Here is a 12,859-nt window from a genome sequence, read left to right as displayed (position 1 = left end):
TTGCTGGCTAATTTAATTTAGCCTGGCCACCGTGAGTTGACGTGTTATGAAGTGTGGAGCTCGAAATGATTCTGAATTTTTTTATTTAACTTTTGATTTTGGAGAACTTGGAGCAGATCCATCGCCATCGCAGACCGCTATTATTCCAGCTGAGACAAAACGATATGCAGGTCCTGACAGAACCCTGACAGAACCCTGACTGATGATCCTTCAGTGAGCAGCTAGAACATAAACGACACACAATCAGCTTCTGTCTGTTTCATTTCAGGTTCGCTCTTCTGAGCTGCTCTAAAAGCAGAAGCTCCCTCTTGTGGTCAGACAGAAGACTGCACCTTTCATGCTGAATGCTGTGTCTTATTAGGAGAATAACTCATTTTAAAAACAAATTACCAAAGTTAGGCTGAACATTATGGGGCGGAGGGTTGACTAATATGTCAATATGTGCTAATTTACCTTACAAAAGGAAAGAATTATAAATGCTGATCGTTAAAAAAAGTTAAATAAAACATCAGTTCATCCATTACTGCTTGTTTTGTGTTTTAAAGAAGCCTGCGCAGTGATATCGAACGTTTGGCCTGTGTGACCGGAACTTCTTTTTCAGGTGTGCACTATCACTTTTTAATCCACACCCAGCAGCCAATCAGAATCCAGTATTCACTCGGACCATGGTATAAATACCTGAATAAAATACTTTTAGAATGTTGTATTTTTAATAAAATAAACATTAATCAGGAATTTTACAAATATTTTGTAATATTTTTACCCACTACTTTTATATTTTGCTCACTGTAGACACCGTTTTTTTTTTTGTATTCTAATCATCAGTTTTCACATTTTCTTTGAAAACTTGATCTGCAGCCTGGATGTTCATTCATACTTTCTGTGCTTTCAGTTTCTGACTCCGTGGCTCCTAAGAAGGTTCACCTGAACCTGGGATTGCAGCCACATCTGTTGCCGAGCACAACAAGAACATCCCAGTTTCCCACCCCTGAAGATCAGGCATGTCCTACAGATTTATTTCTAAAACCAGCGATCTGTTAGTGCCTCAGTCAAAGAAATATCACGAATCTTGGGAACTGACTGTTGTAAAGCCTTGCAGTTTATTCAGCTGCAGAATCAGAAAATATACAAATTTAGGCTGTGAAAGTGACAGTTTTTTCTCTTTACACCGTGGCTCAGCCTTCACCTCATGAGACCACATCTGACGTGTCTCAGCCATCCACCTCTCAGCTTGAGGGACTCTTATCGCCAGCCGCAGTGACTTCTTTGTCACCTAAACCTGTTTCTGAGGTCACTGCTGAGGAAGAGCCAAGCACGAGTACTACGCCACCATCTGCTTAACCCCCAAAGATTAAGGACAGACTCAACTTTGTTACAGGAAATAGTTCTGACATGAAAAAATATCAGGAATCTTTGCAGTCTTTGCAGGGGGCAGTTAAAATCAAGCAGGTCAACAGTTGAAATACCTCATTTAATTAGGAAAAAAGTCCATTTCCATTACAGTTTTGAGAAAAATGCCCATCCATATCAATACACTGCCAAAACCAGCTCCTCTGAGCGCAAAGACCTTTTTTGAAAAATGTCTCCATGTTTGAGTTATGATTATTATTAAAATATTTTCCTGGTACAGGAGGATGTGTCTGTATGACAGCTGCTTCTGCAACGTCTGTGTTTGAGCTTGAAGGTTCTCTGTTTCGTATTAATCAGAGGGAGAAATAAAATTCGGAGACCTTTTTCCCTTTTTTTTAATGTTTCGATTAGACCCAAACTGGCAACCCCCGCAGCATCTCTGCTGGCTGATGGAGCGACTGAGCTTCACCGTGGGGGCAAAAGCCGCTGATCTGTTTTGCACCGATTGGGTTTTATGTGGTTCTGGTGCCAAAGCGGTTCTTTGGTTTCAGTTCCGTCTGTGTCATTTTCACTCTTCCCGGTTCCCGCTCTGCTGTCTCAGCTGCATAATTCTTGATTTGTGTGTAAATTAGGATTTGTGCGTGCGTATTCTGGATTTGTAACTCATGTAATACATTTTGTGCATTAAAAAAAATACTATTTACACATGCACAAATGAAAATTACAACAGCTTGAAACTGATTACACACAAAAATCTTTAAAAAATACAAACAAATCACCTCATATGCACACACAGCACATCAGTTACGTACGAATCCATCGTGAGACTCTTTTCACGTCTCACAAATTTGTCCGTGAGAGATGCGTTCAAGTACTACTAGAATGCTCGTTCATCACAGCCGTTTTAAACTTCCATTGTGAATAATATCCGGTAAATCTTGGCATTTTCTCAGTTTCTTAAAAATATAATATATTTTTATTATTATTAAATAATGGTTCTAAAACACTAATCCTTTAGTAATAAGAATATTTTCTAAATAAGAGCGCTTCCGGTCTGCAGCAGCTCCTCGGACAGTGAGTGCTCCGGATCAACCGCACAAATCCAAAGCACGAATCAAGAATACGCACGCATCCTAATTTTCCTACAATTTAAGATTTACGCACGCACGAATCAGAGTGAGTCTGTTTTCTCTCCAAACAGGATAAACATCAAAACTGACTCAGATTTTTCCAATCAGATTAAGTTTTCTGTCAGATTTTACAGAAGCAGAAATGCTACAATTTTTATGTTAAAATCAACATTTGAAGCTGATCACTGATTTATAGTTTGATAAATCACATTTTTTACATGAATTTTGTGTTTTTTATTTTTGGTTTGGGGCTAAAAAAGAATAAAAACTTCAATATTTGTTTTTTCTCAGTATTTTTCAGAATGTGGTTCTATAACTCCACCAAAAACGTTTGTTGATCATAATTTATGCATCTGTTAAAGTTTTAAACTCACAGCTAAATCGTTTGAACAAACTCAACTCAGAAAAGGGTCAGAATGATCGTCGTTTCTTCACTTTCACACAGAAACAGAATAAAAAGCTCAAATCCAGACTGCTCTGTTCACGAAGTTCATCATTCTGACTGTCTGAAAAACACAAAAAGCTGAAACGTTCCTTCAACAGTCAACGCTGGTCAAAGGTTGCAGCGAAACACAACTTTTGTTGCAATGATCTTGAAGAAAACAAAGTAAGCCAATCAAAGAACAGCCGAAGCGGCGTCCGGCCACCCACGCACCGTCCTCGCTCTCTTTCAGCTCATTCATCAAATGTGAAGCGCTTTGCTCCAAAACCATTTTCCCACGCTTACTTTTTGTTAACTAGTTGAATAACTGGATTTTCACCATTTTGAGGACACCTGCATCCAACGGCGGCCATAAAGCTGTCGTCACAGACGCTTTGTGCTGCTAATGACAGTCTGGGCCGCGCAGCCGTTTGTTCAAACAACACCAAGAATATAATCCTGTGGATTTGTGTAGCGCCCGTCGAAAACAAAGTCTCAATATTTCAGAGCGAAGGCTTCAAACATCACCTGTCTGTCGGATTTACATAAAAATAGTTTTAATAATAAAAATGTTTCTTGTTTTGGTCTGAAACTGTTTGATTTATCGAGAAATATTTGTGGTGAAAATGAATCTATTTAGACTGAAGTTCTTCCATTCTCAACACAGGAAGTTCCTGCATTCATCAAAGAAAGAAAAAGCAGAAATGAACCGGAAAAAGACTTTTAGTGAAGGTTTGAAATAAAGAAACTAAACTTTTGTGTTGTAGTCTTAGTTTGAGGTTTCTCTAAAACAGATTTTAAAGTTTGGGACTTTTTTGGAACCTTTAAAATGCTGCTCGAGTTTGCTGTAACTTTAGTTCTGTTTTGATTTTGTTTGTTTTTCTTGTGTGATCAAAAAAAAATGTAACATACATTTTTGTATAGAACTATAGAGAGAATGGCATCAGTGGGAATAGTTGTGATTATGCATGCCCTGATGACAGTATTTACCACTTTATGTGGATCTTTCAGTTCCTGGTCCGACATTCACCGTCTGATATCATTATTATGGATTTTTTAAATTATAATCTGCGCTTGGACTGGTAAAGTTTCAATAACTCTACAGGGAATTAGATGCATTGAAAGTTTGTGAAGAAAAAAAAAAGCTGAAGTCTCACTCTGATCTATTTTTGATCTATTTTCAAATCATTACTAGGAGTCTTTTAATAATAATGATGCTGTTTTTAGCCAAAATAAAGAACTTTTTATGTTTTCTAGGACACGTGACCATAATTGGCAACTCTGCCCCCCTTTTTTAGATGCTCTCCCACTCGCTTAGAGCCCCTCACACCCCAAACTTAACAAAACGGATGAGTATTATTGGAGCTATCAGCCGAACGTTTAGATTTCAGCTCAGACAAGAAAAACAAAGACGTTCACGGATCTGTTCCTGATTCACAACAATTTGAATAAGTACTCAGAAATACAGACTAATTTTCTTTAAATTCACCAGGAAAATACCACAAGAACATCTTCAAAACACCATTTTCATCAGAGTGAAACATCTTTAAGTAAAACATAATAGAGGAGGGATTACATCAAATGGCTTCACTCCCTTTTTAACAATTAATCAGTGAAGTATCAAACGCCAGCATCACTTTACATTACTCAGCAGAGGGAATGGTGGAACTTTTGTGTCGATATGTTTGTCTTTTGCAGCTTAAATGGGAAAAAAATGTAATGAAGTAATCATTTTGGTTGGATTAAATATTTTTTTCTTTGTTTTTCTTTAGCAGATCTTCTTTTTTTTCTTCACCTTTGTCCAGTTTGACAGACATAATGTTTATTGGATTTTCACTTTTTTCCCAATCCATTTACAACTAATTATTACTAATTACCTAAAGTTTAATAATTTTTTTTTTTTTTTTAGATTATTTATACATTTGAACTGAAATGGGACAATAAGCCTCGTGAGATGCAACATCTCTTCTTAAGAGGGTCTTCCTTTAGGAAAAAAAATCAGAAATACAAAAGACAGTAGAATTAAATAACAATTGAAAAAAACAAGCAAAAACTGTATAAACTGGAATTAAGTACGCATAACACACACAGACTCTCAGTATCGACCCCACCTAACATTTCAAAAACTGTTAGTGAAAATATTTATGAGAAAACAAGCAAACAAAAAGAAAACATAGAAAAATTAATAAATGCAATAAATTGGGCCACAAATTAAATATTCTAAATTTACAAAAAACGATGACAAAGATGTAATGGAGCGTAGAGATTGTTCCAGTCATAAGGAGCTAAAAAAATGTATTTCTTTTGTTTGTCAACATTGTTTTAATAGCTTGAAATAAACCGAAGGAAAATAAAAACTTTAAAAGTGTTTTTTGTTTTTATCTGTTTTCATTCTCACTATTGTGACGTTTTTATTCATCTTTTCTGGATTTACAGCACAGCTCTGCAAACACCACCCCCCCCACTCCACCTCCTTGTTTCAACAATAGCAGCTCTGCAGGCGAGAGCTCTGCGGTGTGATGACCCAGTGAAAGGTTTGTCGCTTTAACAACTATAAACCGCTCAGCTGATATTTAGAGTCACAACTCGTTCCCAAAGGAAAAGTCATTTTCAGCATGAAGAAAACAAACACAACGGTCTGCTCCTGACTCGGGCTGGTCAGCAAACGCTCGATAGATGATGCTCATCTTGTAGTTTGTGGTTTCCATGGTGACCCCCCCTGCACACAGACCCCGGCTGGCGTGGATTTGGCTCCCTACACCTGAGTAGTTTCTAAAAGTCAAACCGCAACTTTGTGTTTGTTTTTCTCATGTTTGTGCAAATAAATGTGTGTCTATAAAAAACTGAATTTTGTTAAGTATCAAACATCAAGGAGCGTTGTGTGTTTGCATCACGCAAAGTGGGCGGAGTATCACCACATGCGTTACATAATGCATAAAAAAAATCAACTCTGTGCACGTTTGTCATCAAAGCCAAACGTGCACAGACTTCCGGAGGAGTGGCTTCATTTAAGTTGGTTTGATAACACCGGAACGTGTCGGCGTTGAGGCATGTTTATGGTTGCTATGATAACCATGCAGGAAAGCGTGTCTAAAGTTTGGCAAAGAGCTGAACTGTGGCAGAGACATGAGAGCGCGGCTGTCTGAGAAAACTGCAGGATTTAGTTCAGAGTTGGAGAACAGGGAAAAACTTGGAAACACCAAAACTTGAAACTTTGGTAAATCCGTTAAAAACTGAAGCTCACTTATACTAAAAAAGTCACTCTATAAACTGATGTTGTAATATGTGAATAAAATGAAACGTTCAGACTGGTTTATTTCAAGAGCTTGTTTTTCTTATACTTTCCAGAAACTTCTCAATAAAGGATAAATCTCTCAGCCGGTGGGATCAGCATGAACACGGGTGACTGGCGGGACGACACCACAGACATCCAGAAGACGATCGTTGACTTCCAGGACAGAGAAGCTGAAGGTCAAACTTTCTCCTATATAAGTAGGATCCCGGTCCGTGGACCAAATACAATATTCTTTTGCATGTCGTAAACTAAAAGGAGGAAATAAAGAATACGGTTTAATTTATCTATTTGATTCTGTGTTCATTAACAACCATTTTTACCTGAAAAAGAAGAGCAATCTAAAACAAACTTTCTTCCAGTGAAAACGGCAAACTGGGATCCTGACGATAGACGTGGAGCTGCTCTTTTTATCCGTTTGTCGTTGTCGCTCCATCTTAGCTGAAAACGGTCGCTAAAAGCACCGGAAGTGACAGTGAAGACTAACACAGAAAAAACCCCAGGACTGACTCATTTGGTTGTTGTTTCACCCCAGCACGCAAAGAAAGTCCTAACAGCTAATGCTGAAATTGATAGCTAAAAACGCTGAGCTGAAAACTAAAAATGCAGAGGTTGATAGTTGAAATAACTTAAGGTAATAGCTGAAAACGTTGAAGCTGAAAGCTAATATATTTGCAAAATGTAAAATTAGCCTAAAAAAATGTAAAACAAAATTTGAAATTTGCCAAAATAGCTAACATGTTGCTGAAATATTAGCTAAACTCCAAAATAGCCTAAAAAAGTGAGAAAAAGCCCAAATTAGCCAGAACAGCTAGCATGTGGCTAAATGTGGTAGCTTTTGGGCTATATTGGCATCTACTGAGGTCTTTATATGCTAACTTGAAGTTTAGCTAATATATTAGCAACAGTTAACGTTTTTGGCTAATTTGTTATCTACTGAGGTTTTTATAGGTTAATTTAGAATTTAGCTTTATTTTAGCAATATGCTAATGTTTTTGACTAATTTAGTTTCCTGATTAATTTTATGCTATTTTGGAGTTTAGCTAGTATTTCAGCAATGTGTTAGCTTTTTGGGATATGTTGTCATCTACTGAGGTTTTTTTATGCTAATTTAGAATTTAGCTTCGATTTTAGCAACTGTCTAATGTTTTTGGAAAATTTAGATTACTGAGAAATGTATGCAATTTTGGAGTTTTGCTAGTATTTTAGCTACGAGCTAGCTTTTTTTTGCTAATTTGGAGTTTAGCTCATATTTTAGCAACATTGGCATATATTAGGGGTTTTAAAGCAATTTTACTACAAATTTTTCAGAAATGTAGATCAACTTCAGCGTTCTTTCATAGTTCTTTAATATATTTAATATTTTGCAAATAGCTTTTGCAGTTTCAGCAAATCCCTTTAGCAATTAAAGTAAATTGCGTCACAATTTTCATCAAAAAGCTTCAGCATCTTCGACTATTTTCATCAAAAATCATTCACACGAGCATTATTGCAGGTAATGCAAGGTTTCTAGTTTTGTTTAGATTAAATTCATTTTTTGATACCAAATCCACTTTTTCTGAATTTCTGTCCAGTTTGACTTCAGTCTCCATGGAAAAAAACAGTTTCAGGCTGGTTGACGACAAACTATGAAGTGATGAAATACTTTTTTGGCATCACACCACAGATTCTCTCTTTTCATTTCCTTTTACTACGCACCAAACGCAGGTCTTTAAGCAGCGGGTTGTGTCGAGGCATGCACCAGCACAAAGCCCAGCGTGAGTCACAGCAGTTACTGCGGCGTGCAGACGTCAGTGATGATGTCACTGCAGACGCTCAAATCGCAGAGTCAGTCGAATCTTCCCTCAGTGAGGTCGAGGCGGCGTGGAAAGCCTGTCCGCCGTCCTCTGGTTGCACAGCAGCGGCGGCGGAAACACAAAACATGGATCCTCCCCGTCAATTAGTGCTTGACAGACGGCTATTCAAAGCGCCTGATCTGGGAACAGCTCAAACTTTTCCACTCCTGTCGTGTGCATAACAAAACACCGCCGTGGCGTTTTGGTTTTCTCTCAGTATTACATGAACAAACACGTTTTTGTAGATTATTATCCTGAATCCTCATAAAACTATTCTGCAGTTGCAAAGTTTTTATAAAATATGTGCAAATATGTCTATTATTGGGAACAATTTAAGTTACAAAACGATTAAATCTTTTTATTTTGTTTTACATTTCTTTATCAATTTATCTATGCTTTGAATATATTTAATGTGGGCCTATACATGCATATTTATACATTTTCATTGTCTGTTTCATTTATTTATTGCTGGAAATTGTTTTACATCAACCAGTTAATCATTCAGTCGAAATCTTGTAGCCTCAACTTATAATTTATGTGCTCTTAAAGTCTGTCCTTTTTTATTGTCCTGACAGGTAAAAGCAGCACTATTAACACTAAATTAAAGGAGCTTATAGTACAGGAGTGTCAAACTCAATCACACAGGGGGTCAAAATCCAAAACACACCTGAGGTCGCGGTCGAGCAGGATAAACATGTATTAAACACTCTAAAACTACATTTGTAAAACTTTAAAACTGTAACTTTTTAACATGATTATGAACTAGATATATATCATTACCTGCAATAATGATAGTGTGAATGCTGTAAACTGAATTTGGACGCTGAAGATGCTGAAATTTATAGCTAAAAACGCTGAAGCTGATAGTCATCTAGAGTAAAAAACAAAAAAAAGAAAAAGGAAAAAACTTAGATTAGCCAGCTAGCATGTAGCAGGAAAAATAGCAAAACTTTAAAATATTCCCAAAAAACTGATAAAAGCCTAAATTAGCAAAAAAAAGCTAGCGTGTAAATATTAGCCTAGCTCCAAAATATCTTAAAAACTAAATAGAAAAGCCTAAATTAGCCAAAACAGCTAGCATGTAACTGAAAAAGTAGCTAAACTTCAAACAGCCTAAAAAAATGTTTAGTAAAAGCCAAAATAGTTAAAAAAACTAGCAGAACGACAGTTTTTAAAACTTTAAAACTAACTTTTTAACTCAATTATGAATAATAAAAAGTCAGCAATATTATTCCAGAATAAACCAACTTAAACCTTAAATAAATATTTTACTCTCCATAAAAATATATTTTGTTAAAATTATACAAGTTAGAAATAAGCGCAGGATTGCATCAGGTCTAACAATAAAATAAACTGATCTGGAGGGCCGGATAGAATTACCTGGAGGGCCGGATCCGGCCCCCGGGCCTTGACGTTGACACGTGTGATATCGATCTACCTTCTAAATTCAGTTTCCCACTCTAACTCATCATCACCTCAGACTTGTGTTACAGCGTCTAATCTGCTTTAGAGGTTTACAGGTGAGACCAGCTCTTCAAGTTAAATTAGAATTTCCAAAATGATATTTTCAACACTTCACAGTTTGTGATTTAAGTGCAAAACAAGAAAATAAGAGTTTGGTGAAAAAGTTCCTTTATTTGCCACCTCAAAAAGTTACAGCCTGTTTGGCAAGAATCTCTCTTGATCCTTGTTAGGATTTGAATTACATAAATACAAATGAGTAACGGCTACTGTTATTTAACAATACTTAGATCATAATCCAAAAGATTAGCGACTTAATCCACAGAAACAAAGCATGACAGGTAATGAATGACTCACCTGCGTAGAAGTGGCCAAGCAGTTTCTATTTCTTTGTGTCTGAGCTAATCAAATATGAGGGCCCAGGACGGAGCCTTGGGGAACTTCACGAGCAACTTTGTCTGATTTGAAGAGCAGGTTTTAGTTGATTGGTAGTGAAGGTCCATCATTATCCAGATGGGGTTTCATGTCAACTGAATTTATTTTAGAAATCTAACATTTTAAGCCTCATCAAAATAAAGCATCTGCCAAAGTCGAGGCCCAGGGGCCAGATCCGGCCCTCCGGGTAAATAAATCCGGCCCTCCAGATCATTTTATTTTATTGTTATTAATGACCCGATGTTATCTTGCACTCATTCTAACTTGTATAATTTTGACAAAATATATTTTTATGGAAATACATAAAATACATTTTTACTACATTTTTAATACATAAAAACATTTTTATTATTCATGATTATGCTAAAAAGTTACAGTTTTAAAGTTTTTAAAACTAGCATCCTGATAGCTTTTTGGACTATTTTGTTATTTACTAAAGTTTTTTGCTGATTTGAAATCGTTCTGATATTTCACCACTGCAAACATAAAAGGTCCACATGACTATAGATGAAACCCCGCCCCTCAGTCGATCTCATGCTCCGCCCTTCGCTCATGTGTGAAAAGAGCGTTTAGATCCTCCGTCTCATCAAATTACTCACTTCTAACCCACGAATAGACGTCACACCTCCCCTCACCGAGGTCACAGGGCCTGCTCCAGTCAGGATTTGATTATTTTCTGACAGAAAAGTGTCCTTACTTAGGAGAAGGTGTGACTTCCAGTAAAACTCAACAGACCAAATGAAGAGATCGGGGTCACTACCTGGTGGACCGCGGTCCTGATCTGGACCCAGATGTTGGGTCCAAATTTGACGATGGGCGCCTCTATTTTAAACGGTGCAGCTCTTGTTATCATTGAAACACATTCTCACTTTCACGTGGTCGTAGATGGACACGTACATGTTTGTTTTAGGAGAAAAGAGCCTGAAAAAGAGCTTTCCACTCCAGAGAAACACGAAGCTGCTGTTTCCAGACACAACCAGGAGTCTCCCTCCAAATATGGATTTATGGAGATTGTTGTTTCCAAACCGCTTTGCAGAAACTGTGGCGACAGATTCTGTAATGTTTCACATAATCTCACAACAATAAAGTTAGAGATACGATGGATTCATGTTTATTAATATACTTAGAAAATATTTACGTCATTTTGTTTTTACATCTCAAAAATTGCACTTAAAGTAATAAAGTCTACGTTTAAACCAGCTACTAACATTTCATTGAGAATAAAAATTACTTGAAGACCCATGATTCAAACTTTTATTTAAAACAGGAGATAAAAATCAACAAAACGTAGAGAAAAAGATTTAAAAAGAAAGTAATGTATTACAGTTGTACACTAATGGTCAGTTCCACTAGATGGTAAATGACAAGAAAGTAGTAAAATGAAAATACAGCAACTTCTCACTAAAAATGTAGCAACTAGAAACTTTGTTCTTTTCATCTAAACTGAAAAAAGTGTTTCCAGCAGAAAACAGGTTTGACAAACTGACTTTTTTCATCTTTAGTGGAAAAACGAAAAATGATGTCATAACTGACTGGAAGATTTTTACTCCTCATTTAATGTTAATTTTTTTTTTTTATTCAAATTTTCAACATCAATGTATTTAAAACAACATTTTTCAGAACTTATTTCAGTAAACTAAACCTCTTTTTTTACATTTGATGAAAAACACTTGATAGTTTTACCTTGAAAATGAGAACTTCTTTACTTTGAAGATTTATCTACTTCCAGTGACAATAATGCATTTGGTTTGTTTAGTTTATATTCTCAGAATCCAACATTATTCTGCTTCTCAGAGTGATTCCCTGAAGTGTAATTTTTACAAAATGCATAAAGATTACATATCAGCAATCTTAGAGATTTTCTTGGAACAGATCACGAATATCCGAGTATTCGAATACTGATTACAGCCGTCTTATGGAGATCGTATGTGCATCTTGGGATGAACTTTTCTGCGTAAAAAGACATTTACTTGATGAGCTGTCGCAGCTCCCATCAGTCTTTTTCCTCTCAAAACATTGAACCTCTGCAGTTCCTTAAATGACCACAAGAGAATTTGAGTTCTTCTCCACTGAAAATGAAAAAGTTAAACTCTATTCCACCGTAGTCGTTATGAGAACTTTGAAATATTGAGATGTAATCCTAACAGACTGGAGTATTTGTGGTGTGATTGTATTGTAGAGACTCCAGTTAACCATCAGCTCCGTTCTACTGACTCGTGACCAAACCTACAAAATATGAAAAACAAGCAGGAGGGAGAATCTTATCTTGTCATGAACCTCAGCTGTGTTTCTAGTAATACTACTAGACTCATAAAAGGTTCTAAATGATGCAGACCAAACCGGAAAGCTCTGTGAATATTTAAAATATAAAATATCTTCAATACTTCTGATCATAAATATGGAAATTAATCTAATCTAAAGTTTAAATATTCAAGAAAAAATGACTAGAACAAGTAAATAAAAAATAACGTTTTTATGTATCAAACGTTGTCTTTTATTTTTTCTCTTTCCTTTGTAGAAGAAGAAAAAATCTGTAAAAAAGAGACTTTGACAGGAACAGAAATGTTTGTTGGGTAATAGAATGGTGGAAAATGGAAAGAAAACTAAGGTGACTCTTAATTAATTGTTATCTTCTTCACGTCTAATGCATATAATAATGACAGAATGTATCTGTAGTGTTTGTATTTATTTCTGTGTGAACATATTTCTATAAAGTGGATCTAAAACAGCAGAAGATCCGCCCCTGAGCCTCACTCTACCTGCAGCGGGAGGTGCCGCTGTGGCTCACACAGGTGAGCTGCATCAGTGCAGCTGTGAGACGTCAACAATCAGCCGTCTGCGCTGTTTATATGTGCAGCTTTATGCTGTGGATCTGGGAGGCTCCTCAATAGAGAGTGGAGGGGCGGCTCAGAACCTTTAGGTCATGTGGTGCAGT

The 12,859-nt window shown here is 36.5% G+C and overlaps 1 long non-coding RNA gene across 1 annotated transcript; it reads left to right on the top strand.

The window, feature by feature from the left end:
- Positions 1-3,271: 3,271 nt before the first annotated feature.
- On the top strand, positions 3,272-6,624 carry LOC118599642. Its single transcript, XR_004949071.1, has 3 exons — positions 3,272-3,633; positions 5,338-5,435; positions 6,250-6,624. It is a non-coding gene; the product is annotated as an uncharacterized LOC118599642 (long non-coding RNA).
- The last annotated feature ends 6,235 nt before the right edge of the window (positions 6,625-12,859 follow it).

This window comes from Oryzias melastigma, linkage group LG14 (assembly GCF_002922805.2).
Source record: "Oryzias melastigma strain HK-1 linkage group LG14, ASM292280v2, whole genome shotgun sequence".
In the NCBI taxonomy this organism is placed as follows: domain Eukaryota; kingdom Metazoa; phylum Chordata; class Actinopteri; order Beloniformes; family Adrianichthyidae; genus Oryzias; species Oryzias melastigma.
Note: the sequence above shows the minus strand (reverse complement) of the source record. Positions and strands in the feature narration are given on the sequence as shown.